A 7,171-nucleotide genomic window follows, 5' to 3' on the forward strand; every position below is an offset into this window, starting at 1 on the left:
TAATTAAGGGTTACGGTAAGATCTTATCTATATAAAGGGGCCTACTCACTGATCGTCAGTGACATTATGCCTTTGCAAATTAACTTTTGTCGCTTGCAAATTATACTTTCCCAGTAGCAAAATGTTCTCTTAGACGACGATGACCGCCAACTCGATTAATAGTACAACCTTCAACAATCTGGGATTGCTATTAATAAAGTAAACACTCAATCAATAATTACGATAATTTTAAAACTTATCACAGCCGTCCTCAGACATTCTATGTGACATATGGTCTTCGGTCCTAACGTATAGATAGCTTGCCTGAGTTCCACCCTGTCTGGATCACGTATATGAGGTCGAAAGAGATCAACTAGGCTACGTGAGGGCGGGGCTGCACCCTATATTTAGTGGGTTTTTTTTATTTTGTCCATACATATGTCTTTGAATCTATCAATAAGCTGCCTCACTGATGTAGGGAAATGCATTTCCCGCCTAAAGACGAGTCGGTCTATAGCGAGTTACACTGTTTCTGCGCAGACCTAGTCGTGCTCGTCCATGCTGGTCAAAGCCCACCGAAACGTACCAATATCTACACAGGGGGTCGGCACACCACCTGTCCTGCTTTTAATCTTTTATCTGCGGTGAAATCACTAGGTACTGTCGACCCTGCAGCAATACGCTGGATTTCTTTAAGAAATCAGCACTCTTCAAATCTAAATTGCTCATCAGAGGATACTCGGAAACTGAAGTTGATTCCACTGTCAAAGTGAAATTTGAGGACCGTGCTATGACTTCTCCGAAAAAACAAGACTACCAAACACACAAATAAGTTTTACAACCACTTATCACAATCGTCAAAGGAATATTAGAAGCATCCGTAACACATACAAGCATCTAATTGAAGGAAATAAAGACTCTAATGAAATATTTCCTCTTCGTCCTCTAATCGGCTAATCCAAATTATAGCATATGCTAACATTGTCTTTGCCGTGGACCCGTGGATTTATCTCACGGTGAGACCCTAGTCAGTGAGTGAGAGGTGTTTGTCCGTGGCTGCCCTATTGGCTGTTCGATGGCAAACGACCTGTGATCGGTCAGTTTAATCGAGTTCCCGACTTGTTAACTCGGGGCCTCGATTTCAATGCTATGCTACTCTTGTTTAAAGGGAGCGCGAGTCTTCACGAGAATGCGGTTAGCTGTTTGTGATTTAATGGCGGAACCAGCGATCGCACTGAGGATAACAAAAGTAGAGGATAAGATCTAAAGTGCCACATTCTTCAGGAAGCATTCTTCTTTCCTTGATAGTGGATCAAATCCAAACAAGTGGGGGGGGGGGGGGGGGGGCGAGCCGTTACCAACCACGTCTTTAAATATTGTACAATATTGTTTTATTTGTTCTTGAGCTTACCTGATCAGTGTCTGACCTACATTTTCCCCTGTGTGTACGTAATACAGTGTGTTGTAATTCAGTCGAGCGTTCTCGAAGCTTCGGTGTGTATGAGTTTCGTGTTATCGTAAATAGGGTATACATTCTGGTAATATGTATCGGTGTTGTAAACATGTTTAACCATCCAGAATTCTCTTTACATTAGTCTGTAAATATGAGTGACGGGGCTGTGAAGCTGGCAGTCATTTACTCAAGTTCACTTGGAGCAGTCATATTTACTGTCATCCACTGTGAAGGATTTTACTGGGTTTGGAGACATCGGCTTTAACGCCATTCGCCGTTCATCATTTGTACTCCATTTTCTGTACGTAGCACTTTGTGAGCTTGTGTTTTGCCACATGCTAATTTCTTGAGACATTATTTTGGAGCTTGTATCGCTCATTGCCTCTCTGTTCGATTACGTTCATTTCATCCAAGTTTACCCTGAAAATGACTGTATATATTTCCGTGGAGTAAAACATACATCGCCAGCTGGGCATCACTGACGCTAATGTCAACCCGACCGCCCTGAGAAGTTACACCGTTACATGCAGTTGGGGATCAACCATCTTCAGAATGTCGTGCCCACTATAGCTTGTCACTTATCGGACTATCATCCGTCCATTGTGGAATTCCTCTTAACTGTGGATTCTATATTTACGTGGACTGACTCACCTGTGGAAGTGGAATATCCCATCCGGATTTAGACCCTGTATTCATTAAGAGACTATATATTTGTAATTATTTGTATTGTTTTGTATATTATTATCAGTTCTATTTTTTTGTCTATTTTGTTCAAATGTATTTATTGAACTAATTCAAGCGTGTTTGTCTTTATTTGTTTGATCTTGTGTAAGACCTATCGCTGATTTGAGAGTTGAAAAAGCCAATTGTTCCTCATCCTTTCTCTCCGATAGTGTTCTCATCTTTACTCTCCGATAGTGTTCTCATCTTTACTCTATGGTAGTGTTCTCATCTTTTCTCTACGATAGTGTTTTCAGAAGAACGTTTGCCGATAGAGTTTTTGTTATGATTTATGAAACCCATTGGCGTGGAAATTCTCTGTATACCAAACATTTGAATGAGCTGGATTAAGTAAATAAGTAATATTGAGTAAATACAAACACCTACATAATTAATATGACAAATATGTCGAACTGTATGTTGTAAATGAGCCCGATTGGCAGGGCGGTTTATTTCACTTATGCCCACGATTCGAAAAATTAGAGAAGAAAAGTCGAAATAGAATGTAGGCATAAGTGGAATGGAGGGACAAGGGATCAGGATTAGGATAAAATCATGCTCACTGTCAGAAGACATACGTCGTTTCCAAATACAAAGATCAAAAGCCGCGTCCTAATGACGTGATCTGTGTTAGCTTGACATAAAACGATAACGATCGACAAAGAGCTGACAGGGTGCTGTGGGACTGGGTGGGTCGGAGTGGGTGGTCTGGCTCGGGGAGGGAAGGACACTTGGGAATTCTCACACATGTTAAATAATGCGCCTACATGAAAACCTAATTCTGTTACCAAAGGCCAATACAAAACTCAGTCCAAGTGTCAAGTCCGGCACTCGTACACCGTTCGTGAACAATGAATGCGCGTTCCGATAGCAAGATACACTTCCAAAACAACCAAAAACACTATTTGTTCCCAAAGGACCATTTAAGGAATAATATATAAATGGTAAATAAGGTTGCTAAAATACACAAGAGAAGCATTCATTAGTTTTCAGTTTTCAATGATGCGCAAGACTTTCTAAGCAAGAAGTGTAATTCAAAATTCAAACTCGTAGTTCGTGAACAATTACCAGGTCAGATACAAACAAAGTTTGACTGGGGTGGCGGCCACATCGAGTCCAACACCTACTGCTTGACATATATGACAGGAAGAATTACATATTATCTTGTGAGGAAGCGACCGAGGTGACAAAAACGGCAAAAGTTAGTGATCATCTACATGTAGCTTGGACATCAAAAACTAAAAGCGGTAGTTGACTTACACAATGTTTTCATTGCTTGGTCATTCATTTCATGAAATCTCCAGTGTAGCGTTTGAAGTTGGAAAGAGTTTTCTATATTTTGAAATACACCGTAAGATATGTGACATTTTATTCGTATGTATAGGTTTGTAAAACTACACATTTTACTAATTTCAAGAAGTTGAAGAAGGTTTAAGAAGCAAGATGATACAACATTAACACCGTATAGAGTCAAATACATCTGTGTGGATTTCTCTGAAGCCGTCGAAATGAGCTATATGTCGATATTGATGTGGTTTTATTTAAGTCTGTTAATACGTCTGTTATCCATTACACTGGTGCCTTGACACGGTTTTACCACATCGTGTTACTTCGTGTTATCGTTTAGGTCCGCTTTTATACAATTTAGTAAGGTGTTCCAACAGAGTTTAAAGGAGCAGAAAAACTCAGCTTATATCTTACCTTGATTTCATGGCCTAACCAAAGAATGTAGCAAATTTTTATATTTTAAACAGATCTCAAACATGATTGTCTTCCCAGCAGATCTTGGTCTAGTGAGAGACCAAACCAAAATGACGTTTTCTAAAAACGGTAATTTCTTTGAACAAATACCACGGACAAAAATATCCAGCAACATTCTTTGTACTGCTACAAGTACGTAATATTCTATACAGATACACATAACAGCTCACTTGAAAGTTTTAATAGTAGATATTTCTTTATTATTGCAAATAGCAAATTTGTTCGATGAAAATAAACCCTGCTGTTCGTAAAATTTATTCTGCTAAACTAAAAATGGTAACCTATTTATCTTTTAGTCAATCAATAGCTGTATAAAAGAGCTTGGGCGAAGGGCTTTATGCAAGTGTTAGTGTTGTCGTTGAGAAACGCAGGTACCGGAAAGATAGCACGATGGTACGATGATGGCCTTTCGGGCTTCCATAGAAAGACGGAGCTACAGGTAGCTCAGATGCCGGAGAGTTTGTCGTTGTGGATCATATTTCTATGTATCTGGTGATACACCCGTCACCTCCCCAATCAGGATTGCTGATTTCGTCCACAATAAAATGTGGTAGAACACCTAACAAACTCCAGGAGGAAAAGAGACTTTCCCATTACCTTTTCCATCCTGTCTAGAATACAGAGTCATTTCCGCCCGCCATGACATCTAATTATTTATCTCATTGACTTTGTGCCGTATTCAAGAATTTCTTAACGTATATATGATGACTGTTGGGTTTATTGGTAGAAAAGGGCGTCCTAAATTCTGTATAGAAAACACCACCCATCACTAGGCAACAGGTAAAACTCTGTGCCTAGAGCTGAAGCTTTATTTGCCAACGAAACCTGAATGCGAACCCTCCACTTTTTGGCCAAGGGCTTTGTTCGAAATACAAACAGTTGCAATCAAAGCACAGCTGAGATACATATTTTTACTATAGACAACTTTTACGGATAGAAAATTGATTACACTCAATCGCCTAGAATACACCTTGCGTCTTTCAAGCATCATTGAAAATTGTTGACTATTTCTCTTTGCATAATTCCGTTTTGTTTTCGTATTTTATATGCTTTCTTAGTTCTTTGATAGTTTGTGGTAAACATTGTTTTGGGAATTGGCCTTGCCATTATTGACCTGGAACGTCCATCTTGGTTGACGACTGGTGCAGGAATGTCTGTTTCGACGCATAGATTGTAATATCAGGTTGTAAAAGTCATTAGTTCAAAGTTTTATCGGTCCGTTAGAATTCTTCACTGCTATTAGTTTACCTTAAAATATAAATTTTTTGTCAAGATTTCTTTAAACGGAATTGCATTCATGTTATTTGCGAAGGCTTTAACACAGTTTTTGACTATTTTGCGAATTTTAGTTGTTTTATGTCGGTTTGTTTTTTTTTTTTTTCGTTATTTTTCTCGTAATTGTCCAATTACGAAAAGGCTTCCGGAAATATCTATGTGTTTAGAATCCACTTTAAAAGCCATACTGATTGATGGCGTTACCACGGTCCTGTCCTTTGGTTTATACCTTATCCGTATTGTTTATAGAGCGTGTTACCATAGTCTCGTTCAGTCATCCAATCTTTTAATATTCCATGTTGACAGCCATCATATATATGGTAAATTTTTGACTTTGGATATACATGTGTAAGTAACGAACAAATAAATAAATAAATGAATAAATAAATAAATGTACTTGTAAGTTTTCAAGCGCCGTCTTGTACTTACGTGTGCATGCTTACATAAGGTCACTAATGAAGCGATGAAATGTATTTCCCGCGTTTACGGCGTATTATCCAACGTATCCAATATCAGTAGATTTTGTCAGCTTAATGACATTTGTTAATCGCATTTGTTACCTGATATATCATGAATGTTATCACTTTACCTACCACGCGCAAAATTAACCATCCATATTCGTTCTGAGACACTTGAGCCCATATTAAGATATAGCCATCTAAAACAGCTTTATACCCCAGGTACACTTTCGTTCTGAAACACGTGAGCCCATATTAAGGTATGCCCATCTAAAACACCTTTATACTCGAGGTACACTTTCATTCTGAGACACTTGAGCGCATATTAAGATGTACCCATCTAAAACAGCTTTATACCCCAGTTACACTTTCATTCTGAGACACTTGAGCCCATATTAAGGTATACCCATCTAAAACAGCTTTATACCGCAGGCACACTTTCATTCTGAGACACTTGATAGCCGCTTTGAAGAAAGCAAATAAAACACGGATGGTTGATTAAAAAATTGTGCATTTTATTAAGTCTGCGCCAAAAGTGGATATAACATCACAGGATAAGTAGCGTATATATATGATTTAAACAATTATATATAATTTGTTAGCAGAAAACAAATACCGTGTCCGACCCACAGCTTTGACGCACACATAACATACATTTAGATTTTAATCCTGTGTTACCATGGCAACTGGATGTCATAACAGGAAACTTTTATCCAACTGCATCGAGTGATGATATGACAATTTCAATATGTCACACCAAATGTAAAAATGACAGTAAGTTAATTTAGAACAGAATGCGTAAATAGTGCGGAAAGATTTCACGTGACACAAATTAAACTAATGTGTCATGAGGTAGTAAGTCTGGTAGCCATCATCTTTGTTATTTTGTTATCACAGTCAATTCACATGTAATTGTGTTATTTTAAATTTCAACATAATTCAAATGTAACTTTAGTCAATACAATTGTTCTATAGAAAGGGCTGACGGCAATGAAGAAGAACATACAAAACTGAACAGAATTAGATAACACTTAATGAAACACAATCAGCATTTTCCGACACGTGTTTTTAAATAATATTCCATTCCTTATCGCAAAGAAACGTAGCACATGCAAATAAAGACAACAAAATCTACCGATAGATTAAAAGCTTGTCTGCTCTCGTTGTGCCAATTCATTTAGTACAGCAGCAACAGCGGCAACCTCGGCAACAGTATATAACATCATCTGATCATATTAGATCTATGTGTAATTTGAATAAAAAAGTATTCTATAAACAATCGCAAAAACTCAAACCATAACCTAATTATATCAGTAATAAAAGTAATATGCCACTTAGAAATGGGTTGTATTTCTGTAGTTTCAGTTTCATAGTAAGATGTACGAAAAAGGCACTGCCTGATTCATAATACAAAGTGGTAAATACAAAAGTGTGCATAGCATACAACGTTAGTGTGCAGAAATCTAAAATTCATTCCAAAGGAGTCTGCAAGCTAGTTGAACAAGACATTGATATCGGGTAGAAA

Source organism: Liolophura sinensis, chromosome 3 (assembly GCF_032854445.1).
Source record: "Liolophura sinensis isolate JHLJ2023 chromosome 3, CUHK_Ljap_v2, whole genome shotgun sequence".
Taxonomy (NCBI): Eukaryota; Metazoa; Mollusca; class Polyplacophora; order Chitonida; family Chitonidae; genus Liolophura; species Liolophura sinensis.